Raw genomic sequence first — 27,484 nt, 5'->3', positions numbered from 1 at the left:
GTGCTGGAAAGGTAGGGCACCGCGTACGGCAACCACAGAGGGCAATGCGCAGCTAGTGCAGCAGGTGATCCAACAGCGGCCTCGGGTTTCCGTTCGCCGTGTTGCAGCTGCGGTCCAAATGACGCCAACGTCCACGTATCGTCTCATGCGCCAGAGTTTACACCTCTATCCATACAAAATTCAAACGTGGCAACCCCTCAGCGCCGCTACCATTGCTGCACGAGAGACATTCGCTAACGATATAGTGCACAGGATTGATAACGGCGATATGCATGTGGGCAGCATTTGGTTTACTGACGAAGCTTATTTTTACCTGGACGGCTTCGTCAATAAACAGAACTGGCGCATATGGGGAACCGAAAAGCCCCATATTGCAGTCCCATCGTCCCTGCATCCTCAAAAAGTACTGGTCTGGGCCTCCATTTCTTCCAAAGAAATAATTGGCCCATTTTTCAGATCCGAAACGATTACTGCATCACGCTATCTGGCCATTCTTCGTGAATTTGTGGCGGTACAAACTGCCTTAGACGACACTGCGAACACCTCGTGGTTTATGCAAGATGGTGCCCGGCCACATCGCACGGCCGACGTCTTTAATTTCCTGAATGAATATTTCGATGATCGTGTGATTGCTTTGGGCTATCCGAAACATACAGGAGGCGGCGTGGATTGGCCTCCCTATTCGCCAGACATGAACCCCTGTGACTTTTTTCCGTGGGGACACTTGAAAGACCAGGTATACCGCCAGAATCCAGAAACAATTGAACAGCTGGAGCAGTACATCTCATCTGCGCGTGAAGCCATTCCGCCAGACACGTTGTCAAAGGTTTCGGGTAATTTCATTAAGAGACTACGCCATATTATTGCTACGCATGGTGGATATGTGGAAAATATCGTACTATAGAGTTTCCCAGACCGCAGCGCCATCTGTTGTTGACAATTGTAACTACTGTAATTTCAAAAGTTTGTCTGCCTGAAAATGTACTGTTGTCACAAGCATATTGCAACAAACGGTGTATTTCTATCGCTGCTCGTTTAGTTTGTATTGCCGTTTCAAATATACCGGTCATTTTTGAAACACCTTGTATATTCCTGCAGAGGATGCATTCGTTGAACAGTTCTACCCAGTAGTCTTACTGACTTTAGGTGTTCGATATAAATGCTGTCTGGGCCTGGGGTCTTACCGTTTTTTGCTGTTGTCATTGCAACAATTATTTCCTGTTTCGTTATGGGAGTGTGATTTGCTGTCATTGTATTTGGAGTTATTTCAAAAGTTGTGGGCCAACTTTGATGGTTGAGACTGTTTTTGAAGTGCCTTTCCCACGATTCCATTAAGATAGTATTTGTTGCTGGGTTTTAGGGTTTCCTGAGTGCTATGAATGGGTCAGTTTGGGCGCTTGTTACACACCTCCTGGGGTCCTCTTCAATAAATTCTGCCCTCGACTTCTTGATCAGTGACTTATATTTCCTTCTTTGCTCGGAATATTGGAATAGGTCATTTGGGTGATTTGTATTCTTCGCTCGATGCAGTGGTAGCACGGTTTTTTCCGTTCGTTACAGCAGTCCTTATTGAATCATGGTTGCGATTTTTTTTCTTTCATTTTAATTTGGCAGGCTTGTAGAGTTCTCTTGCATATTTCTACTGCTTTAGTTAATGGGAGTTGTTGTATTAACTGTCTTCCTTTGTCTATTTCTTAGGTGTTGTGTCCAAGTTTCTCCATATCTAATTTCCTAGATATTTTCTTCTCTGGCGGTATGGGCGCTTGTTCTCGGCGAGCGATTTCAAAGGTTGTTAGGTTGGTAGACGTTTTGTAATCGGAGCCATGGCCGATTTCCGTAGCGCGATTTGGTTGAGTGACTTAATGTCTGTTCCTCAGTAGAAGACTCGGTCTTGCATTCGAAGCAATGTAAGTTTTCATGTTGGAATCGTTAATGAGGGAGTGTCCAGCTTCTTCTAGTGTCTCTTTAATCAGTTCCGTTTTTATAGTTGGTTTATCTATCCTAGCGTTGACGTGCCCTACGAGAATTACCCTATCATCTGTTTTCGTTTGTGATAGAACTACTGTAATTCTTTCAATTATGTCTTCTGTTGAAATGTGTGGTTGCGCGCACATGCCGACGATTGAGAGTTGATTAGTCTTTACGATGATTGTTTCTTCTTCTTTTATTAATGGTTTTTTTGCTCCTATGCTCGGTTTGAGAAAAACTGAGACCCCTACTGCTGGTCTTTCTGCAGTATGACGGCCGAATGGATGGATTCCGTAATATCCTTGTATGCGTATTCCTCTCTTAAGAATGTTTCTGTCCGTGTGATGACAGACCTTCGAGAACACTTGTGGAGCCTCCTCGGCGTAGAGTGTCCTCCGACAACGGAAACATCTTACGACTACTCCTATCGGCCAGAACTCTGGTCGCCCTGTGTGTTTGAGGAATTCGAATGGGAATCCTATTCTGAAGGCCTTTTTCCCCCTATTGTGTGTAGTTCTTCACATTGGACATTGTCTTTAACTCCATTTCTCTCTAATTAATGTCTAACCTTTTCTGCTGTGGCGTTTCCATTCAAGTTGCCTAGGTAAAGCCATTCCATTTTAGAATGAAATTTTCGCACTACAGCGGAGTGTGCGCTGATATGAAACTTCCTGGAAGATTAAAACTGTGTGCCGGACCGAGAATCGAATCGGGACCTTTGCCTTTCGCGGGCAAGTGCTCTACCAGCTGCGCTACCCAAGCACGACTCATGCCCCGTCCTCACAGCTTCACTTCTGCCAGTACCTCGTATCCTGCCAGGAAGCTTCATATCAGCGCACACTGCGCTGTAGAGTGAAAATTTCCTTCTAGAAACATCCCCCAGGCTGTGGCTAAGCCATGTCTCCGCAATATCCTTTATTTCAGGAGTGCTAGTTCAGCAAGGTTCGCAGGAGAGCTTTTGTAAAGTTTGGATGGAGGCGAAGAACTGGAGGAAGTACAGCTGTGAGGACGGGGCGTGAGTCGTGCTTGGGTAGCTCAGTTGGTAGACCAGTTGCTCGCGAAAGGCAAGGGTCCCGAGTTCGAGTCTCTGTCCGGCACCCAGTTTTAATCTGCCAGGAAGTTTCATATCAGCGCACACTCCGCTGTAGAGTGAAAATTTCATTCTAGAAACATCCCCCGGGCTGTGGCTAAGCAATGTCTCCGCATATCCTTTCTTTCAGGACTGCTAGTTATAAGAGTCTAGGGACATGAAAGGGAAGCAGTGGTTGTGAAGGGAGTGAGACAGGGTTGTAGCCTCTCCCCGATGTTATTCAATCTGTATATTGAGCAAGCAGTGAAGGAAACAAAAGAAAAGTTCGGAGTAGGTATTAAAATCAATGGAGAAGAAATAAAAACTTTGAGGTTCGCCGATGACATTGTAATTCTGTCAGAGACAGCAAGGACTTGGAAGAGCAGTTGAACGGAATGGAGAGGGTCTAGAAAGGAGGATATAAGATGAACATCAACAAAAGCAAAACGAGGATAATGGAATGTAGTCGAATTAAGTCGGGTGATGTTGAGGGTATTAGATTAGGAAATGAGACACTTAAAGTAGTAAAGGAGTTTTGCTATTTGGGGAGCAAAATAACATGATGGTCGAAGTAGAGAGGATATAAAATGTAGACTGGCAATGGCAAGGAAAGCGTTTCTGAAGAAGAGAAATTTGTTAACATCGAGTATAGATTTAAGTGTCAGGAAGACATTTCTGAAAGTATTTGTATGGAGTGTAGCCATGTATGGAAGTGAAACATGGACGATAAATAGTTTGGACAAGAAGAGAATAGAAGCTATCGAAATGTGGTGCTACAGAAGAATGCTGAAGATTAGATGGGTAGATCACATTATTAGTGAGAAGGTGTTGAATAGAATTGGGAAGAAGAGAAGTTTGTGGCACAACTTGACCACAAGAAGGGATCGGTTGGTAGGACATGTTCTGAGCCATCAAGGGATCACCAATTTAGTATTGGAGGGCAGCGTGGAGGGTAAAAATCGTAGAGGGAGACCAAGAGATGACTACACTACGCATATTCAGAAGGATGTAGGTTGCAGTGGGTACTGGGAGATGAAGAGGCTTGCACAGGATAGAGTAGCATGGAGAGCTGCATCAAACCAGTCTCAGGACTGAAGACCACAACAACAACAGTTCTGCAAGTTTAGCAGGAGAGCTTCTGTAAAGTTTGGAAGGTAGGAGACAAGCTACTGGCAGAGGTGAAGCTGTGAGGACGGGGCGTGAGTCGTGCTTGGGTAGCTCAGTTGGTAGAGAAATTTCCTGCGAAAGGCGAAGGTCCCGAGTTCGAGTCTCGGTCCGGCACCCAGTTTTAATCTGTCAGGAATTTCCAATCCATTTTGCTTGCAGCTTGCAGGTCGTCTTCCACTACCCTTGTTCCCCTGATGGATTCATTATTTCTGTTTCTGGTTAGGACACTGGGCTCGCATTCGTGAGGACGAGGTTGCAAACCCGCGTCCGACCATCCTGATTTAGGTGGTCCGTGATTTTCCCAAATCGCTTCAGGCAAATGCCGGGATGGTTCATTTGAAAGGGCATGGCCGATTTCCATCCCCATCCTTCCCTAATCCAAGCTTGTGCTCCGCCTCTAATGATCTCGATGTCGATTGAACGTTAAACACTAATGCCCCCCCCCCCCTCCTCCTTCACCTCCTGGTCGAGGTCAGAACTGGTTCCCACACCGGAAATCACGCCATCTATTTCTCTCTTTTTCTTCCGGGAACAGTGATGTAACGCAAGGACGGTTGTCGTAGGAACGGACAAGATACGACCTTGACCGCCTCTTTGTAAACACAACCGTGTATACCAAACTTGCCGACGAGAAGCGTTGAAAGGAAGGTTTCGGAACACTCATATGGGACGTTCAGAGCTCAAGGGAATCAAGTCTATTTTAGGTCGTCTTGGGCTTATTCCACTTTTAAGTACAGGGTTGCGCTAATAAAAGTAGATCGCCTCCCTTCTGAATGCGAATGCAATATTTCGGGTTCTAAAACAGAGTAAACAGCTACAACAGTGGCCCCTTTCACGCAATAATCGATTTTTAGCATTCTTCTGTTAGAATTTCAGTTTATTGCATCACCGAACTCGGTTGCTTCTCGATAGAAGAAAGAATTGAACTGTGGCAGCGTGTGTTAAAACTGGTTCGATTAAGGAATATTTCAGGATGAAGTATCGGGATAGAGGACTACGAGCAAAGTGAGCAATACAGAGTCTGTATAAAAATTGGCGCACCTACGGATCTGAGAAAAATGTAACACATACAAAGAATTCCTTCGGTTTCCCCACCAGAAGTTGCTTCAGACATTCGCCGAAGAATTATTCGGAGCCCAAAGAAGTCTACACTTAAGTTGGTCCAAATAAGTTGGAGCTGCCAGCGGATACTGAACGGTTTTAATTTGAATCCATATCGTGTGACGGATGTGCAGCAATTACGGGAGAATGACAGTCAGGAACGTGTGGATCACAGCACGGGGCTTTTATATTTTTCCCCTATGATTCTTAACAGGTTAATAACATCTACTGCTGAACAATGCAGAAGCTCGCAAATCAAAAAAATTACGAAAAAAATTGCATAGTACACAGAGAAAAGTAGCACTCGAAGATGGGAATCATTTTCCGAAACAAGTCGTGTAAAATATAAATAAAATAAGAGCTTAACTGGTAGCAGAAAACTTATTTATAAACAAGCCGATTGTTTTCACAGTCGCAAGTTTTCCTAAACCATTGGCAGTGGGTGAGATCAGACACAAGGAACCGTTCGCCACGGACTCTATCATTACTTGCGGAGTATACACGTACCTGTAGATGCACGGTACTGCATTTTTATTTACAGTGAAAAATAAATTCATACAAGATATGGAAAGTGATATCCTTCAATATCAATATACAGCTGTGCTCGTCTAAGCATTTTCGGATGCGCCCGGCATAAAGTTCCGATAATGATGGCGCCAACTTCACGGCCGATGTTGTTTTTCAGTTCCTGTAGAGTGTAGGGATTTGTTTCATAGGTATTGCTCTTCAAATGTCCCCGAAAAAGAAATCATATATTTATAGATCACGCTAACGTGGTGGCCATTTGTGTTTGATGACAATTCTTTCCTCAGTGAAGACATCATGAACTCGTTCCAGGGATACCTTAGACGTGTGGCATGTTGGCCCATCTTGCTGGAAGAAGCGATGTTATATTCAGTGAGATGAGCACAAAATGTTTAAAAATTGTTCATCCATGCAGCCGTGTTGGGAATAGTGTCAAAAAATATCGGTCGAATAGTGTGCGTTCCTCTTACACCTCACCAAGGCCGATTTTTTCATCACGGAGTGGTTGCTGACACACGATATTAGGGTTCTCCGTTGACCATTATCTCGTTTCCTGTCAACTCACGTGACCGGAAAGATGAAACCATTCATGATGTAATGGAGAGAGTCTAACAAACCATCGTCGACGTTATTCAAAAGCCTCATGCAACATTCAACACTTTTCTGACTGTTATCTTCCCGTAATTGTCTTTCAACCTTCACTTCAAATTATGACTTCAAATTATGACTTTTCAATATCCTCCCTGCTTACACGCGCTTGTTGGACCAATTTACCTGTCTGGTAAGAAAATGAAATGCTTACAGCCGTCCTTACGATCTTATTTATTGTGTAGCTACCAGTTTCGGCGCTTCAATGGGCCATATTCAGGCCATAGTTGACGATGAAGGGGTTGTCGCGATCCATATATGCGATGCATCAGTAGGCAACATACAGTAACTGTTTAACGCAGACAGTCTGTAACTGTGACAGTCTCTCCAGCCATCAACTGTCAACTATAATGGTTGGAGAGTTGACATCACAGTTACAGATTGTCTGCGTCAGCCAGTTATATTTGCCACTGACACATTGTATATATGAATCGTGATAACCCCTCCTACATCAGCTAAGGCCTGGAGATCGCGCACTGTGATTTGTAATGCCGAAACTGGTAGCTACACAATAAATAAGATCAAAAGGACGGTTGTACGCGATTCATTTTCTTACAATAGTGAATGGCCGTGGCTTCCAGACTCCACTCAAAAATTCTTCATTTTTGTGGTGATGTTGTCCGTAGCTGCTTTACAATTGTTGAGGGTAGTTTTGTTCTGCCGTTGCCAACCTAAAACATGCTTTTTTTTCACCACAAACGTTTCGTTTTATTAAAGTAAAGCATCATCAGTGGTGGTGAATTTCGATTGATTTCTCGCTTACATAGGGAAATGCCGTATGCAAGCACATCGTTTATGTTTTTCTTCATAGCCACTGGTAGTTGTGGTGTAATTTCTTGTTCTGCGGCACTACGCATTTTTTATGTTTGTCATACCACTCTTTGGTGAGTGGTTTGCGAAAAAAATATGGTGTGGGAAACATAAGAGATGCATAGTGCTGCAGAAAAACTACAAATTAGACCGCAACCACCAGTGTCGAAGAACCTAAGCGATATGCTATTTCCCAATGTAAGCGAGGAATGGAGCGAAAAATACCACCACTGAGGATGCTTTACCTCAACAAAGCGAAACGCGTCTCTAGAAAAAAAAATGTAGTTCCAACGACAGAGCAAAAATATCCTCAAGAACTCCAGTCAAAAGGATAGACATACAAGAAAATTTACGTGTAGTCTTCTTTCTGATCTGAACAATTCTTCAGCAGAAGCCTACAATAACTTATGGTTTACGAACTGAAGGAATTCTTTCTTGTTTTACATTTTGCACAGATACAGTCTCTCTATAGCTCCCTTTGCTGATAGTCCTCTACGCGGATACCTGAGCCCGAAAGTTTCCTTTATCGTACCTGTTTTCACATATGCTTCCACTATTTCAGTTCTTTCTACAATCGAGAATATCATTATGGAGACCGCAAGGAGGAACTTCACTGATGAAATAAAATTCAATGGTGACAGAAGAATGCTAACAATTGATTATCACATAAAAGTGTTAAATTCAGAAGTCGCAACATTGCATTCGTGTTCAAAGGGGGCAGGCGGGCTGTTTTTAACTGCGTCACTGTATAAAAATTAATTCAAGTGAGGCAAAAATTTATCGGAACATATCAAATGAAGTACGAAAGTTCGGAGGAGGCAAGAGTAAGAGCTCCTGGTGGAGCCACACACTGGTATGGGCTGCTCTGTTGTGACTACGTGCAAACAATACTGACAACGTAACACCGAAACTACAGAATATTTTAAAGTGTGTAATCTACCCCCTCCTTCCTACTTGCAGTTATTGCCAATAATAGTCTTTTATGAAGATTTGAGAGGAGCGAAAACTACAATTAACTTTCCAGTTTACTTATCTTTTCACTTAGAGTTGGCGCCAATTCTTCTTGTCTAGGGGTCTAATTCTTGAAGCTGAATTCTCACATTTTTGGTCCTCATGACTAAATTGATCTAAATAAATTTGAAAATTGTTGTAGTAGAATTTCTGTTGCCACTTGTAACATTATGTGTGTCCATCGACCGGATTTAACTGAACAAGTTCTCCAGAGAATAAAACACTGAGTGAAATTGTAAAAGTCGCGTGATATGACGTTACCTGTTCTGGCACAGAGCGCCCAAGATTACTATTGCAATGCGATAAGCTCAAAAGCGGTCAAAGACAGTTCTCAAGCCCGATCGCGGTGTAACAAAATATGAGATGCAACATGAAAGCAAAATGTGTAATACATCCTATACCACTTATGTTTTGTCTGTCTATATGTGTAGACGTACGTTATTACAGTTCATTGTAATTTATAATTAAAAATATGTAATGTGAATAGTTTCTCAATACATCAAGAAGTACGACATATAAATAATACAATGGATATTTGCCAGTTTCTGAGGAATTGTAATTATTAGCACAAAAGCTGGTTTATGCGGCATTGTCAGACACGAAAAATGTTTAAAGTAAGTTTCTCTTTAGCTTATTAAAAATTAATTCTGAAGTGAATGCAGTAATTTGACTTCTTATTTAAATAGCAATCACCGGTCAATTTTCCATGCCCTATGTTCATAAATGTTTAGTTGTCATTTTAGTACAAATGTTCACAGAAATCATCGACGGCTCCACAGGACGAAGGAACTTGAAAGAAGTCGTCGAAATCAGCAAACTGCTACTCGTCACTGAATGGTAATTCGCTGTACTTTATTTCCAAACGTAGGTCCCTTCGGTAATCTTGTTGAGATCCAGGTACAGAAGCTACCCGGCGAAAATTTGACTGCAATCCCCGTTTCTGTTTTCCAGAAAATTGTATCAGAATTATTGATCGCTTCTTTCAAGTATCCGACACGTCATTGCACCGAACAAGGTGCGCTTATGTCGAAATCCGGCGTACTCGCACGAGGCTAAAAAACGACATCTTCTAAGACATCTGGTACCATAGTTAACAGCAAAATACTCTCTCCATTTCCCCCATTCAAAATATTTATAATAATGTCCACGTTAATATATTGTGTTACATTTTAGTATACCATACATTCTTAATTTCTAACATTAACAAAGCCGACATTACGACGGTCATTCAATAAGTAACGCCCAACATTTTTTCTTAGAACATGTTTGTTGTTAAGACTCAGAATTTGGTGAATATATACATCGACATGTCTTGTCGATGCCCTACTTTCCGACGCAGTCTGCGTCACGTTCTATGGCCGTACGCCAACGTTGTGGAAGATCATGTATTCCCTGCTGTAGGCGTAGCCATATTTTCACTGCATGACTGACACTCTCGTCATCTTCAAAGTGTGTTACCCACAGAGAATCTTTCAGCGGTCCAAAGAGACAGCAGTCCGAGGGTGCCAGGTCTGGACTGCAGGGTAGATGAGGCAGTGATGTCCAACCCTATTTGGCGGTATGTTCCCGGGTTTTCAGACTTGCATGAGGCCGTGCATTATCGCGCTGGAGCAAGATTTCTGCAGGATTCTTATCCTATCGAACACGTCGGAAACGGTTCTTGAGTTTATTGAGATTCAGCACGTCTGGAGCAGTGGCTGTGACAGGTCGTCGCGAGAGTGGCTGATCATGGAGTTCTGTTTCTGTATTTCCTGAGGCTGTGACTTTCTTTACCCACCGCCCAACTGTACTTCTATCAACTGCAGCATCGCCATACACTGCAGACAAACGATTGTGGATGTTCACCACGTTCTCTTTTTCTGCACACAAGAATTCAATAAGAGCAGTCTCCAGAATGAAATTTCCACTCTGCAGCGGAGTGTGCGCTGATATGAAACTTCCTGGCAGATGAAAACTGTGCGCCGGACCGAGACTCGAACTCGGGACCTTTGCCTTTCGCGGGCAAGTGCTCTACCAACTGAGCTACCCAAGCACGACTCACACCCCGCCCTCACAGAAGTCCTGGCAAAAGTAAAGCTGTGAGGACGGGGCCTGAGTCGTGCTTGGATAGCTCAGTTGGTAGAGCACTTGCCCGCGAAAGGCAAAGGTCCCGAGTTCGAGTCTGGGTCCGGCACACAGTTTTAATCTGCCAGGAAGTTTCAAGAGCAGTCTGCTTGTAACATGAGTAGTGATTAGACGCCATTTTGACGCCGTACTACAGCTCTCCCATCTGCCAAAACGGTTCTAAACTTCACCGACGCACAGAACAAACATCAAATGTGAAGCACCAACAAGGACGCTTGTGTGTGTATATTAATGGCTGTTTAAAGAATTGTGGGGAATTATTACTGAAAGACTCTCGTACATTTTTGGCTCAAGGTACAGAAATATGCCCAATCACATCAGAGGCAAGCTTACTGCTGTCTCACTCCGCAGGAATAACAATATTCCGAAAGGTTTACAATTTTCTTGGCAAATGAATTTCTATTAGTTAAGATTATTATCTCATGAATGAATTCAGAAATATAATAAACAGTACCGGATTGCGTAATTAATAATAGAAATTTCAAATATGTCAAATAACTCTTAGTTTTATATGTTTCTAAAAAGAAAAATATTTCTAATTTAACATTCAGAGCTAGTAGGTGTCGATTATAGCATCCAAAATATAGTGTTGTTGTTGTTGTGGCCTTCAGTCCTGAGACTGGTTTGATGCAGCTCTCCATGCTACTCTATCCTCTGCAAGCTTCTTTATCTCCCAGTACCTACTGCAAAAAACATCCTTCTGAATCTGCTTCATCTCTTGGTCTCCCTCTACGATTTTTACCCTCCACGCTGCCCTCCAATACTCAAAACTTACATATTAGGGACGGTATAGCCACCATGATTGTGCCCCTCTCATCTCTTTCTTTCTCCCCTCCACCACAGCTTCGAATTTTCCCATTCTATTTGTCTTCCTCTAATTTATCTACCTCTTATATATCTCTTTCACCCCATGCTATCGTCTTATGTCTCTGCTCGATGGGAATAACTCTCAAGCTGCAAGAACATAATGAGAAAATTCCCAACTAACAATAGGACTGACATTCACAAAAGAAAAGTATGTTTACTTTCATATACATAGTCATTACTATTATTATTATTATTATTATTATTATTATTATCATTATTATTCTTGATTGTTATAATTATTTTTTGTTTTTATAATTATCATTGTACTACTGCCTGCTTAGGTGTAAGAGAGGGCCTGAAGGCCCTAATATTGCCAGGTAAAATAAATGCATTAATAAATAAAATAAAATAAAATAAATTGGTGATCCCTTGATGCCTCAGGACATGTCCTACCAACCGAACCTTTCTTCTAGTCAAGTTGTGCCACAAACTGCTCTTCTCCCCAGTTCCATACAATACCTCCTCATTAGTTATGTGATCCACCCATCTAATCTTCACCATTTCTCTGTAGCACCACATTTCCAAAGCTTCAATTCTCTTCATGTCTAAACTATTTATCGTCCATTTTTCACTTCCATACATGGCCACAATGAACACCAATCCTCTCAGAAAAGACTTCCTTACACTTAAATCTATACTCGATGTTAACAAGTTTCTGTTCTTCAGGAACGCTTTCCTTGCCATTGCCAGTCTACATTTTATATCCTCTCTACTTCGACCAACATCAGTTATTTTGCTCCCCAAATAGCAAAACTCCTTTACTACTTCAAGTGTCTCGATTCCTAACCTAGTTCCCTCCGCATCACCTGGTTTAATTCGACTACATTCCATTATCCTCGTTTTGCTTTTGTTGATGTTCATCTTATATGGTCCTTTCAAGACACTGTTCATTCCGTTCAACTGCTCTTCCAAGTCCTTTGCTGTCTCTGACAGCATTACAATGTTGTAACCTCTCAACAAAAATATTTCGTAACCTCCCTACAGAAAAAAATATAATGATTTATATCGTTCACATTCTGCGTAGTCTACTAACAGATAAATTAATTCAGTAACCTACCAATAATACAATGTGACTAATCTCTCAATAAAATTGTGGCTCACTTATAACCTTTTAATAATTGACCGTGAATGTAAACTGGTAAATTTGGGACGTCAGCAGTGCTGCGTCATGGCCCTGAAAGATCATTCTGAATAAATATAAATTTCGTACCTCAATAAGGTCGCCGGATAACGCATATATATCTGCTCCTGTAAGAAACTTTTCTGGCGCAGCTCAGTGCAATGCTGCAGATAGATTTGTCATGTATAAAAAGAAACAACTGATTTTTCTTTTCAGTAATCGGGATGACCAAGGATTGGAGAAATTAGTAAATTCTTTAAATTGAAATGAATGATTGTCAAAAGTTACTTTTTATGAGAAAGATTATTATTAGGAGATTTTTTTTAAAAACGTTTACATTGGAGTTGACATAACAATACTACATATGCGCGAGGCTGCTTTTACCTTACACTACAACGCTCAGTCTCCGCCATCTCTCCACCACGACCGGCCCAGCCAACTCGATACACCAGACTGCTAGCAACTACTACTACACAGTTCCTACTGCATACAACACTGCTCTCTGGTCTGAGATTCTCTTATACCTCACATGTCACAGGCAGCGCGTGAGGAATCCATCGAAATTACATCTGCTCGAGTGCGCTAGCAAACTAATTCCTTAATCATGGACCTCTTACAATGTCATCGGCGAACCTCAAAGTTTTAATTTCTTCTCCATGGATTTTAATACCTACTCTAAATTTTTCTTTTGTTTCCTTTGCTGCTTGCTCAATATGCAAATTGAATAACATCGGGGAGAGGCTACAACCCTTTCTCACTCCCTTCCCAATCACTGCTTCCCTTTCATGCCCCTCGACTCTTATAAGTGCCATCTGGTTTCTGTACAAATTGTAAATAGCCTTTTTCTCCCTGTATTTTATCCGTGCCACCTTCAGAATTTGAAAGAGAGCATTCCAGTCAACATTATCAAAAGCATTCTCTAAGTCTACAAATGCTAGAAACGTAGGTCTGCCTTTCCTTAATCTATCTTCTAAGATATGTCGTAGGGTCAGTATTGCTTCACGTGTTCCAATATTTCTACGGAATTCAAACTGGTCTTCCCCGAGGTCGGCTTCTACCAGTTTTTCCATTCGTCTGTAAGGAATTCGCGTTAGTATTTTACTGCCGTGACTCATTAACGTGATAGTTCGGTAATATTCACATCTGTCAACACTTGCTTTCTTTGGGATTGGAATTATTATATTCTTCTTGAAGTCTGAGGGTATTTCACCTGTCTCATACATCTTGCTCACCAGATGGTAGAGTTTTGTCAGAACTGGCTCTCCCAAGGCCGTCAGTAGTTCCAGTGGAATGTTGTTTACTCCCGGGGCCTTGTTTCGACTCAGGTCTTTCAGTGCTCTGTCAAACTCTTCACACAGTATCATATCTCCCATTTTATCTTCATCTACATCCTCTTCCATTTCCATGATATTGTTCTCAAGAACATCGCCCCTGTATAGACCCTCTATACTATCCTTCCACCTTTCTGCTTTCCCTTCTTTGCTTAGAACTGGGTTTCCATCTGAGGTCTTGATATTCATACAAGTGGTTCTCTTTTCTCCAAAGTTCTCCAATAAAGTGGTTCCTTTTCATAAATCTTAGCTTGATATAGAACATACTGTGTGTAATATTACATGAAAGTTATCAGAAAAGCAGATGAGAATAATAGTGGTATCGACACTTGCTGTTGAGGAAAAGTGATGCTGGAGGAGGGTCTCACGTTGTAAGCGCTAATGCCGGCCGGAGTGGCCGAGCGGTTCTAGGCGCTACAGTCTGGAACCGCGCGACCGCTACGGTCGCTGGTTCGAATCCTGCCTCGGGCATGGATGTGTGTGATAGGTTAGTTAGGTTTAAGTAGTTCTAAGTTCTCGGGGACTGATGACCACAGCAGTTAAGTCCCATAGTGCTCAGAGCCAATTGAACCATTTTTTTTGTAAGCGCTACTGTAGATGTACGTGTAGAGAATAGCAGCGCGAGGCGGCTGGCTGTATGAGGGCAGCGCTCGTCCGGCTCCCGGCTCTTGTAGTGAGGTGAGGCGAGGCCCGCTGTCCACCAGAGTGGCTCGCAGGCCGTCCTTGACCCGGAGGTAGATTGGCGGGATCAGCCTTCAATGCCGGCCGGAGACGGCCACAATGGAAGCCGGGCGTGAGCGCGTCCGCTGCTCTGCGAGCCGCACGGAACACAGCAGAGCAGGCGAGCAGGGCCGAGCAGCGAGTAGAGCAGGGAATGGCAGGGCAAGGCGAGGCAGGGCACATCCGGCGGCCAGCGCCTCGAGTGAGCAAGCGAGCGGCTCTCTGGTCCACGAGCAGCTGACAAACTGACTAACCACGTAAACACCCCGCTAGACGTAAACCAACCGTATTTCCGTAAACTGGCCAGCGCAACATCGACTGTCTCCTACAGTGTGGCCTGCCAGGTCCACCACATTTATTTCACACATTGTAACACCGAAAATGCAGGATGCATGATATATCTACAGGGTGTTACAAAAAGATACGGCCAAACTTTCAGGAAACATTTCTCACACACAAAGAAAGAAAATATGCTATGTGCACCTGTGTCCGGAAACGCTTACTTTCCATGTTAGAGCTCACTTTATTACTTCTCTTCAAATCACATTAATCATGGAATGGAAACACACAGTAACAGAACGTACCAGCGTGACTTCAAACACTTTGTTACAGGAAATGTTTAAAATGTCCTCCGTTAGCGAGGATACATGCATCCATCCTCCGTCGCATGGAATCCCTGATGCGCTGATGCAGCCCTGGATAATGGCGTATTGTATCACAGCCGTCCACAATACGAGCACGAAGAGTCTCTGCATTTGGTACCGGGGTTGCGTAGACAAGAGCTTTCAAATGCCCCCATACATGAAAGTCAAGAGGGTTGAGGTCAGGAGAGCGTGGAGGCCATGGAATTGGTCCGCCTGTACCAATCCATCGGTCGCCGAATCTGTTGTTGAGAAGCGCACGAACACTTCGACTGAAATGTGCAGGAGCTCCATCGTGCATGAACCACATGTTATGTCGTACTTGTAAAGGCACATGTTCTAGCAGCACAGGTAGAGTATCCCGTATGAAATCATGATGACGTGCTCCATTGAGCGTAGGTGGAAGAACATGGGGCCCAATCGAGACATCACCAAAATCTGTGTTGATGACGTGATTGCAAAATTGCGTGCGGATTCTCGTCAGCCCACACATGTTGATGGGGAAAATTTACAATTTGATCACGTTGGAATGAAGCCTCATCCGTAAAGAGAACATTTGCTCTGAAATGTGGATTGACACATTGTCGGATGAACCATTCGCAGAAGTGTACCCGTGGAGGCCAATCAGCTGCTGATAGTGCCTGCACTCGCTGTACATGGTACGGAAACAACTGGTTCTCCCACAGCACTCTCCATACAGTGATGTGGTCAATGTTACCTTGTGCAGCAGCAACTTCTCTGACGCTGACATTAGGGTTATCGTCAACTGCACGAAGAATTGCTTCGTCCATTGCAGGTGTCCTCGTCGTTCTACGTCTTCCCCAGGTGCGAGTCATGGGCTAGAATGTTCCGTGCTCTCTAAGACGCCGATCAATTGCTTCGAACGTCTTCGTGTCGGGACACCTTCGTTCTGGAAATCTGTCTCGATACAAACGTACCGCGCCACGGCTATTGCCCCGTGCTAATCCGTACATCAAATGGGCACCTGCCAACTCCGCATTTGTAAACAAAGCACTGACTGCAAAACCACGTTCGTGATGAACACTAACCTCTTGATGCTACGTACTGATGTGCTTGATGCTAGTACTCTAGAGCAATGAGTCGCATGTCAACACAAGCACCGAAGTCAACATTACCTTCCTTCAATTGGGCCAGCTGGCGGTGAATCGAGGAAGTACAGTACATACTGACGAAACTAAAATGAGCTCTAACATGGAAATTAAGCGTTTCCGGTCACATGTCCACATAACATCTTTTCTTTATTTGTGTGTGAGGAATGTTTCCTGAAAGTTTGGCCGTACCTTTTTGTAACACCCTGTATACAGAGCGCTATACGGACAAACAACGACGTCTCGAGAACACGTGATCAGGCCGGCAATGTATGTTTACAACACAAAAGCTGTTCTGCGCATATGAATGCTCACTCCAGAGATATTTACTCTATGGGAAAAGCCAAAGGGATTGTTATTTGCATCGTCTAGCAACGATAATAGGAGTGCTTGTGCGTTGTAAAATCTTTGGGTAAGGGGTTGTTGCGCAGAGCGCGCGGAGAGAGCGAGAGAGACGTGTTCCAGCGCGGAAGTGTGGTGTTAACGCTCTCGCAGTAGGGAGTACCATTTCGGCGTCATCATGTACGCTCGCTGGCCAGATGACTAGCAGCAGGAGGAAGGACAATGGACGGGTGGAAGAGGCTGTACTAATTACGATGGCCTGTTCCTGTAATTAGCCGTGGCTCCACAAGATGCTGCCGTCTTCAAAAACAACAGCAGTTCCAGCAACACAGATTCGTCGTCGGCTCCGGGTTTCGTCACATACACAGCACTGAAGTAAGCCCCATCGGTAGAAAGTATTAACGGCTAACCCAGCAGCATAACTGAATGTGATTTGATTAATCAACTTTATTGAATTAATGATGTTAAATGCAGGGGGATTGTGTCCTCATTACCTCCAGACATTGTTACCAAGCAGGGTCCTTCTTCGCTTTTTCCTTATATGCTAACCGAAGATTGAGAATCTATCACTGGAAAAAATCCAGATCTAAAGAAAATGCACAAATTAAGAGTGCGGAAGTTTTATTTATTTTACATATAGCTTGGAGCACATGACTGTTTGGTTTGGTACGTATTCTAGTATTTAATTCTGTTCAAGTCAGTAAAAAAGGCTGAGTTGTTCAGACAATAATATGAAATCCAATTTGAAAATTCAGTAACTGCAAAGTAAAAAGTGCTTGCCTTTCTCTAAATTTCTTTGATGACGTTATGCTGAGATCTCTGAAAGTAATTGTTCACGCAACGAAGTTCACTACTAACAGTTCAATACTAACATATAGTTTAAGTGGATATTTTCAAATCATTACTCGATTTTCTTTTTCAAAATTAATGACAAACATAACGTAAAAGTGACTTCTCAGTTTTCTTCATCATTACGTACTCGCTTAAAATTAGTGTAAAAGAAACGTGACAACCTTGAGTTGCCACGTCAGTGTTTAATAATCAATGTCTTTCTTCCTCGTCATCTTGTACAGGATTTTGGATGTAAATCGCCTATTGGGCTGGCGACCGTTGATTATTTCCTTTTCGTTCATTAGTGTAATTTTTGGATCCATGATCAGTGGTACCCCTTCACTGTCCAGTGTTGTTCGTGAGTGAATGCACAAAATAACTCTCCTTTTACCAAACTGCAGCCCTGTTCGGTTTAATTACTTTGTTATTTTTAGTAGACTTTTCTATCAGAAAGATCGGTTGCTCACTTTCCCCCTACTTATCGTTATTACTTCTTCGGGAAAGATAGACTTATCAAATTAGAAAAAAAATTCCATTAGGTATACACGTGATCCACGGTCATATTTTATATCGCAAGCAGGATCGGCCGATTAGTAAGGGTTACAACGTCTTTAAAATATTCTCTCGTAATAGAAACTTGTATATTTCTATTTTCTTAAACCTATCACCATTGAACATTATTGTGCGACTTTGTCCATGTTTCCACTCATTTAAAAGCTGCCTGTTTTACGCGATGTAAAATTTGTCTCAGGTCTTATCTTGTGTAAGCCAAGCTTCGCGTCGTCACCGAAGAAACAGATATAGACTTGCGTATTCGAGAACAGAGATATGCAAACAGGCAGCGCCTATATAAACAACAAGTGTCTGGCGCAGGTGTTACATCGGTTAGCGCTGCTACAATGGCAGGTTATCACGATGTGAGTGAATTTGATCGTGGTGTTATAGTCGGCGCACGAGCGACGGGCCACAGCATTTGCGAGGTAGCGATGAAGTGGGGATTTTCCCATACGATCATTTCATGAGTGTACCGTGAATATCAGGAATCAGGTAAAACATCAAATCCCCAACATCGCTGTGGCCGAAAAAAGATCCTGCAAGAAAGGGCATAGCGACGACTGAAGAGAATCGTTTAACGTGACAGAAGTGCAACCCTCCCGCAAATTGCTGCAGATTTTAATGCTGGTCCATCAACAAGTGTCAGTGTCCGAACCATTCAACGAAACATCATCCATATGGGTTTTTAGGGTCGAATGGCCTCTCTGTACCCTTGTTGACTGCACGACACATACATTTACACCTCGCCTGCACCCCTCAACACCGACATTGGACTGTTGATGACTGGACACATGTTGCCTGGTCTGAGAAGTCTCGTTTCAAATTGGGTCTAGCGGACGGACGTATACGGGTATGTGGACAACCTCATCAATCCATGGCTCCTTCATGTCAGTAGGGGACTGTTCATGTTGATGGAGGCTCTGTAATGGTGTATGGAGTGTGCAGCTGGAGTGATATGGGAACCCTGAAATGTCTAGATACGAATCTGACAGGTGACACGTATGTAAGCACTCTGTCTGTCCATCTGCATCCACTCATGTCCATTGTGAATTCCGAAGGACTTGGGCAATTCCAACAGGACAGTGAGACAACCCACACGTTCAGAATTGGTACATAGTGGCTCCAAGAGCATGTAGATTATTGAGTATATCTGCAATGCCTCGCAGATGGTGTTCAGAAGAGATCTCCACCTCCTCGTACTCTTACGGATGTATGGACAGTCTTGCAGGATTCATGGTGTCAGTTCCCTCCAGCTCTACAACAGACATTATTCGAGGCCATGCCACGTCATGTTGCGGCACTTGAGCGTAATCGCGGGGGCTATTCATGAAGAAAAGAGTCAATTAAAACTAAATATTTTTATTAACTTAATTTGTGGTAAGTTCCTATGGGGTCAAACTGCTGAGCTCATCGGTCCCTAGGCTTACACACTATTTAATCTAACTTAAACTAACTTACGCTAATGACAACACAGGCATCCATGCCCGATGAAGGACTCGAACCTGCGAGGAGAGGGAGCAGCGCAAATAGTGGCAAGGCGCCTTAGACCGCTTGGCTACCCCTCGCGGTATATTTTTATTAAGAATATTTTGTACTCAGCTTAGAATTATACCGTATAATATTTTATTCCAGAATTATTATGGTCAATTTAAAGCTGCAATGAACGTTAGCTTTTCTAACGAGCCTTTTTCTCTCCGTGCATTAGCGTATCCTTCTGTTAACGCGGCAGTTACACTTATTACCAAATGTTGAACAACAGTCATGTGACCATCGTGAACGGAAACACACTACATCCAACCGCTACTTTTCTTAATTTCGTAATAGATTTCACAACACCAACAAGTTCTCTTCATCCCATTAGTAAATGTTATTTTGGTAGCATTCTGCAATATTTTTATCTGATTAACGCTGTGAGTAGTTTTCCTTCTCAGCTACATCAGTCTGCTCTTCTCTTCACTAGTATTTCCCATTGGTGACCATTTTGTGCCTTTTTCTGTTTATTTTCTGATCCCTCTCTTTCTTTGAAATTTCAATATTTTTAGCTGAATTTAGCTATATTTTACAGTTACTGGCTTCCACTTAAAAGTCATGTTTTTATCAGTAAAACGTACAAATGGTATTTCTTCCAAAAGATTTTTCTGTGTTGGCTTAGGAGATTTTTGAATTGATATCTTTGAAGTTTTAGTTTTAGTGGGAGGAAAGCCGAAGTTCTTTCAGTGAAAGGATTTGACTTACGTGAATAACTCTGCTCTTTTGGAGTGTTTAGGATCAGTAGGTCTTTCGATGTGCTTTGAAGTGGTCGGAAGTCCTGTGCGTGAGATTCTTCTCTTCCGTCTGTTGGCATAGACATACCTTCCGACAAATAAATGTAATATGGGACTGCGTGCATAATCAGTGGGATTATTCCGCATGCCTTCAAGCTAAGTGTAAATTTAATTGCGCTCCATTTCTTCCACAATACGGCAAGTGGTCCATTTCTCCCAGATAACACTGGTCCCTCTCTCTCGATTGTCTGGAGACTTCTATCAGCAGGTAGCGAACTCTGCGGTCATTTAAAAAGTTGCCTCAGTATTGCGCAAACTAAGCCTAAATGCTAAAATCATATAACCACACTATAAAACTTTTCGGCTTGCAAAAAACAGAGAATGTTATTTTTCTCCAGAAGTAACACAAAAATAACAGCAACACTTCTGCACAACGTTTCTGTACACAAGAGATTCCTCATAACAAGCGGGTGCTGCTCTGTAGCGACGGATTTGTGACGTACGTCACCTCTCCGTCTTACCCGGTGGTCCAACTCTTCCGCACTTACCGTACATTTTTGTTTATTTGCAGCATGACTGACCTCTTTTCTGTCTTATAGACGCTGGCACGTGAAATATCTTTCTTTTCGTGGTCTTTCAGTTGACGCTATCTTCGAACTGTTGGCTACTAATTCCACTGCGTGCCATGGCTTGTAGAACTTCATTTTGGGTGCGTATGGTTGTTGATTCCCCTCTCCATTTAACAAAATTTTTATCAGGTCTGCCTTACATTTAGTTGGGATGTTACCGTGAAAATTATTGCTCCTACATCTAATATGTTTATGCGTAAGACAAAATACCCTGTTGTTGACGTCTCTTCCAAGTGTATGTATTTGCCTTTTGGTCAAGAGACTCCTGTTACAGATTCACTATACAGGGTGTAAATTTTAAGTTGACAAACCAGAGTAACTCGAAAAATAAGCTTCACACAAAAAGATGTGTAGAATCCAAAGTCTATTTTTCCGGGGGTGGGGATATCTGCTGGTGCTAAAATTAGCCTGCCACCACAACACCCTGGCGCTGTAATTCAAGAAAATTTCATGTTCTCATTTTTGCGTGGAAAATAGTTAGGGATGAATAAAAATTACTTATTCACTTCGTAAATTTTGATTCGATAAAACTAAAACTCTCCCTCTCTCCCCGTAAGGTGGGGTTTGAGAGAGAGGAATTACAGTTTTACAAATGTTGACCCAAACAAAACTTATCTGAATCTGCGGAAGAAATTAATATTTGGGTCAACATTTGTAAAACTCTAATTGCTCTTTCTCAAACCCCACCTTACAGGGAGAGAGGGAGAGTTTTAGTTTTAGCGAATCAAAATTTACGAAATAATTAAGTATTTTTTATTTATCCGTAACCATTGTCCAAGCAATAATGAGAACATGGATTTTTTTGAATTACAGCGCCAACTACCAAGAATCAAAACAAATGTTTAAAACCAAATATATGTAGTTTTTTATGTAGGATCTGATTCTGCAGTAAAAATTGGGGATTCCCATTTGAAGTTTTTAAAGTTTCCTCCACCCCACCCCCAGGGGGCTGGGGGGGGCGGGTTAATTTTAGCACCAGCAGATGTCCCCCTCGAAAATAATCTACTGTGGATTCTACATATATTTTCGTGTTAAGCTTATTTTTCGAGTTATTCTGGTTTGTCAACTTAAAATTTACACCCTTAATAATAATGTCGTTTGTACGTCTTTCATCTACAGTTGAGCTGTTTGCCTTAGCTACATCACACGTTTGTTCTCTATTCGCCACACTATGTGTAAGTGTCAAATTGTATTTCAGACGAAAGATTATAATAATAGTTCCAAAGCCATGGAAGCTTTCATTTCGAGTGGAGTGACTGTTTAGTCACAATGTCTCTTACTCGATAAGATGGAATTTTCGTGATACTGTGTACTGGTATCGTGCTCACTGGAGGCAGCGATTAACTCTACTGAGTTCCATCATGATCGATAAAGAAGTCATCAATTCTGTAGTCTGTATCATCTAACTCTTCAGTGCTTGTTTCACTTGGGACCATTGGAGACGTGGGTTCATTGTCCTGGTGACCATCAGTGTCTGAATCTCTGCTTTCTTCTTGATGGAAGAAAGCTTCATCTTCAAGATACTCAGTAACAATTGATTTGAAGTTTCGATAACCTTTACTGGCTCCAAATGTTCTTCTGTCTGTAAGGACAATATGGTATCGGATTACGTTCTAACTAACGAAAAATAGTATTATAAGTACTTATATTGTTTATGATAGAAAACTACATCATCTGAAAGTGTTTTGGCATTGAAAAATACACTTGTTTTCAATTGAGGACTGGCATATAGATTTTGCTTCTGAATTCTCAGTGAAGAGTACAATTGTGCCAAACTGACAACCATTATCAGTAATCTAGCTACTTCCATAAGTCATTCTGGTGAAATATAAATGTTATTGTCGTGGTCTTCAGTCCAGAGACTGGTTTGATGTAGCTCTCCACGCTGCTCTATGCTGTGCAAGCTTCTTCATCTCCCAGTACCTACTGCAACCTACAACCTTCTGAATCTGTTTAATGTATTGATCTCTTGGTCTCCAAAAAAAAATGGCTCTGAGCACTATGGGACTCAACTGCTGCGGTCATTAGTCCCCTAGAACTTAGAATTACTTAAACCTAACTAACCTAAGGACATCACACACATCCATGCCCGAGGCAGGATTCGAACCTGCGACCGTAGCAGTCGCACGGTTCCGGACTGCGCGCCTAGAACCGCGAGACCACCGCGGCCGGCATCTTGGTCTCCCTCTACGATTTTTACCCAACACGCTGCCCTGCAACACTAAACTGGTGATCCCTTGATGCCTCAGAATATGCCCTATAAACCGATCCCTTCTTCTAGTCATTTGTTCCACATATATCTCTTCTCTCCAATTCTATTCAATACATCCTCATTAGTTAGGTGACCTACCCATCTAATCTTGGCTCTAAGCACTGTGGGACTTAACACATGAGTTCATCAGTCCACTAAGACTTAGAACTCCTTAAACGTAACTAACCTAAAGACATCACACACATCCATGCCCAAGGCAGGATTCAAACCTGCGAGCGTAGCAGCAGCGCGGTTCCGGACTGAAGCGCCTAGAACCGCTCAGCCACCACGGCTGGCAGCTAATCTTCAGAATTATACTTTAGCACCACATTTCGAAAGCTTCTGTTCTCTTCTTGTCTAAACTACTTATCGTCCACGTTTCACTTCCATACATGGCTACACCCCATACAAATACTTTCAGAAACGACTTCCTGACACTTAAATGTGTACTGGATGTTACCAAATTTATCTTCTTCAGAAATATAAATAAATATACATAAATACACTCCTGGAAATGGAAAAAAGAACACACTGACACCGGTGTGTCAGACCCACCATACTTGCTCCGGACACTGCGAGAGGGCTGTACAAGCAATGATCACACGCACGGCACAGCAGACACACCAGGAACCGCGGTGTTGGCCGTCGAATGGCGCTAGCTGCGCAGTATTTGTGCACCGCCGCTGTCAGTGTCAGCCAGTTTGCCGTGGCATACGGAGCTCCATCGCAGTCTTTAACACTGGTAGCATGTCGCGACAGCGTGGACGTGAACCTTATGTGCAGTTGACGGACTTTGAGCGAGGGCGTATAGTGGCCATGCGGGAGGCCGGGTGGACGTACCGCCGAATTGCTCAGCACGTGGGGCGTGAGGTCTCCACAGTACATCGATGTTGTCGCCAGTGGTCGGCGGAAGGTGCACGTGCCCGTCGACCTGGAACCGGACCGCAGCGACGCACGGATGCACGCCTAGACCGTAGGATCCTACGCAGTGCCGTAGGGGAACGCACCGCCACTTCCCAGCAAATTAGGGACACTGTTGCTCCTGGGGTATCGGCGAGGACCATTCGCAACCGTCTCCATGAAGCTGGGCTACGGTCCCGCACACCGTTAGGCCGTCTTCCGCTCACGCCCCAACATCGTGCAGCCCGCCTCCAGTGGTGTCGCGACAGGCGTGAATGGAGGGACGAATGGAGACGTGTCGTCTTCAGCGATGAGAGTCGCTTCTGCCTTGGTGCCAATGATGGACGTATGCGTGTTTGGCGCCGTGCAGGTGAGCGCCACAATCAGGACTGCATACGACCAAGGCACACAGGGCCAACACCCGGCATCATGGTGTGGGGAGCGATCTCCTACACTGGCCGTACACCTCTGGTGATCGTCGAGGGGACACTGAATAGTGCACGGTACATCCAAACCGTCATCGAACCCATCGTTCTACCATTCCTAGACCGGCAAGGGAACTTGCTGTTCCAACAGGACAATGCACGTCCGCATGTATCCCGTGCCACCCAACGTGCTCTATAAGGTGTAAGTCAACGACCCTGGCCAGCAAGATCTCCGGATCTGTCCCCCATTGAGCATGTTTGGGACTGGATGAAGCGTCGTCTCACGCCGTCTGCACGTCCAGCACGAACGCTGGTCCAACTGAGGCGCCAGGTGGAAATGGCATGGCAAGCCGTTCCACAGGACTACATCCAGCATCTCTACGATCGTCTCCATGGGAGAATAGCAGCCTGCATTGCTGCTAAAGGTGGATATACACTGTACTAGTGCCGACATTGTGCATGCTCTGTTGCCTGTGTCTATGTGCCTGTGGTTCTGTCAGTGTGATCATGTGATGTATCTGACCCCAGGAATGTGTCAATAAAGTTTCCTCTTCCTGGGACAATGAATTCACGGTGTTCTTATTTCAATTTCCAGGAGTGTATAAATAAAGTACCTAAAAGGCAGCTGTTTCGCTACGTGGTGTAAAAGACGCCTGTAATACATTATACTAGTTCGACTACAAAATTTATAAACTAAAATAATTACTTTTACGTCCAAGAAACAGTTTTCTTTCTGAGCAAAACCAGTTTAATTCTGTTACCCAGCACATCAAATAAAATTAATAAATTTTAAGACAATTATTGGACAGAATGAAAGGTTGCCAAATCACACTGTTATACATACAAGGGGTACCATAGGTAACATATGACCTCAGGCTTGCTATGAAAAGCCAAGAGGTTGTGTCTTCTTAGACATTATCAAACCCTTATACACTGTCGACGTATTTGCCAAACTTGGCAGCCTACATTTCTCGCCAAGCGCAATGGAATGGTTTCAGTAGCACGTGACGTCTCGCCAACAATGCGTCGTGTCCGGCATCGTAAAGGAGACAACCAGTACCAAGCGTCCCCTAAGATTCGGTATCAGGTCTTATACTCGTTTCACTGTAGGTTGCTGACGTATCGTCAGTATAATACATTAAATGCATTCCCTATTGCGAATAATGATAACCATCAGCTGCAGGATGAAGTGACAATAAAAATTTGTGCCCGATCTGGACTCGAACCCGGATTTCCCGCTTATGGCGAGCGGTTGCCTCACCATTTGGCTATCCGTGCATGTCTCACGACTAGACCCAAAATTAGGTAGACGCGCGGTTGGCGACATATGTAATTTTGGCTATGGCACTGAATCGTACACCGATAGCCAAATGGTAAGTCGACCGTTCGCGGTATGCAGGTTCGAGTCCTGATCCGGCACAAATTTGCACTGTCGCCATAATCCGCTATTGGGAATTCATTTAATGTATTTCATAGCGGCTGCATTACCCGCAGTGCCTGTTCCTTTGGACATGGATGGACGTGTAAAAGAACTTTGTATCGCAATCAGAATAACACAGACACTGTCGTATCGTATCGTCAGTTTCGTCCTACAGAAAATAACACAAATACGCTGATGATCTCTATTTCTATCTAACAAGCAAAGTTCCCCAGTGATGGGAGGAGAACGACGGTTCAATCCCGTCTCCGGCAATCCTGATTTAGGTTTTCCGTGATGTCCCTAAATCGCTTCAGGCAAATGCCGGGATGGTTCCTTTGAAAGAGAACGGCCGATTTCCTTCCCCATCCTTCCCTCCTCCGAGCTTGCGCTCCGTCTCTAATGACCTCGTTGTCGACGATACGTTAAACACTAGTCCTTCTCCTCCCCAGTGATGGGATAGAGTTTCTTAAACCATCTATAGTGATGTTCAAAATATTCACGGGTGTACTGCCGGTCTATAGTGTTCAACGGGCACAATATTTCGGCGATCAAACATGTCGCCATCATCAGGTGAACTGACGGACTGAGCTCCTGTGAACGCGCCGGCACGGAGATCCGTACGCTATGGCTGCTCAGGGGGAAGTGGGTTCGGTCGCGGCGGCGGCCGACTTAAATACCCTCCGCCCGCGGCGCGCTCCCTCCGCCGTCCGCGGATCTGTATTTGCAGGCAGACAGCTGCCACCACCCTTCACAGAGGAATGGGGTACTTAAAACTCTAGTACATAGGGCGCGCACCATCTCTGACACAGAGAGTCTACCCCAGGAATTGAAACATCTGAGAACTGTATTTCGAAAAAATGGGTACTCAGAGTGGCAGATCCAACGTGCTCTCCGCCCAACCACTGCATCACAACCTGTTGAGATGGATGAAGTCACGAGGGAGGAGGTAGGCACTGCATTTATTCCATACACAGGCGCACTCTCGGGGAAAATCGCCCGCATTCTGAAGAAACACCGGGTTGGAACTGTGTTTTGTCCTCCGAATAAAACTCGTGCACTGGTGGGGAGCGCCAAAGATGACCTCGGTTTGAGGAAGGCCGGCGTGTACCAGATTCCGTGTCAATGTGGCAAGTCGTATATTGGTCAGACGATGCGTACCGTGGAGGATCGATGCCGTGAACACCAGAGGCACACTCGACTGATGTATCCGAGCAAGTCGGCGGTCGCTGAACATTGTTTGTCGGAAAATCATGCTATGGAGTATGACCGCACGAGGATTCTGGTACAGACGTCGAGATACTGAGACAGCGTTGTTAGAGAGGCCATCGAAATTCGCACCAATGACGACCTCATAAACCGTGACTGTGGCTATAATCTTAGCAAGGCTTGGGAACCAGCGATTGGGTTAATCAAGACTAAATCGAGCAAACGCATAGTTGTGACGACCACGGCGGACAGAGCCATCACACCGACGTCATCTCAGACGTTGTCGCAATCTGTTCCACCGCGCTACCGTGGCGCGGGGTGCGGACGGCGGAGGGAGCGCGCCGCGGGCGGAGGGTATTTAAATCGGCCGCCGCCGCGACTGAACCCAGTTCCCCCTGAGCAGCCATAGCGTACGGATCTCCGTGCCGGCGCGTTCAATGGAGCTCAGTC

At 43.8% G+C, this 27,484-nt stretch overlaps 1 protein-coding gene and 1 non-coding gene across 4 annotated transcripts in view; one reads left to right on the top strand and one right to left on the bottom strand.

The window, feature by feature from the left end:
- Nucleotides 1-27,484, top strand: part of LOC126291783 (retinol-binding protein pinta-like) — a 252,495-nt gene that overhangs the window by 42,155 nt on the left and 182,856 nt on the right. The gene's annotated exons all lie outside the window — the stretch shown is intronic.
- Nucleotides 10,257-10,331, bottom strand: Trnas-cga (transfer RNA serine (anticodon CGA)). Its single transcript has one exon. It is a non-coding gene; the product is annotated as a tRNA-Ser (tRNA).

Source organism: Schistocerca gregaria, chromosome 9 (assembly GCF_023897955.1).
Source record: "Schistocerca gregaria isolate iqSchGreg1 chromosome 9, iqSchGreg1.2, whole genome shotgun sequence".
Taxonomy (NCBI): domain Eukaryota; kingdom Metazoa; phylum Arthropoda; class Insecta; order Orthoptera; family Acrididae; genus Schistocerca; species Schistocerca gregaria.
Note: the sequence above shows the minus strand (reverse complement) of the source record. Positions and strands in the feature narration are given on the sequence as shown.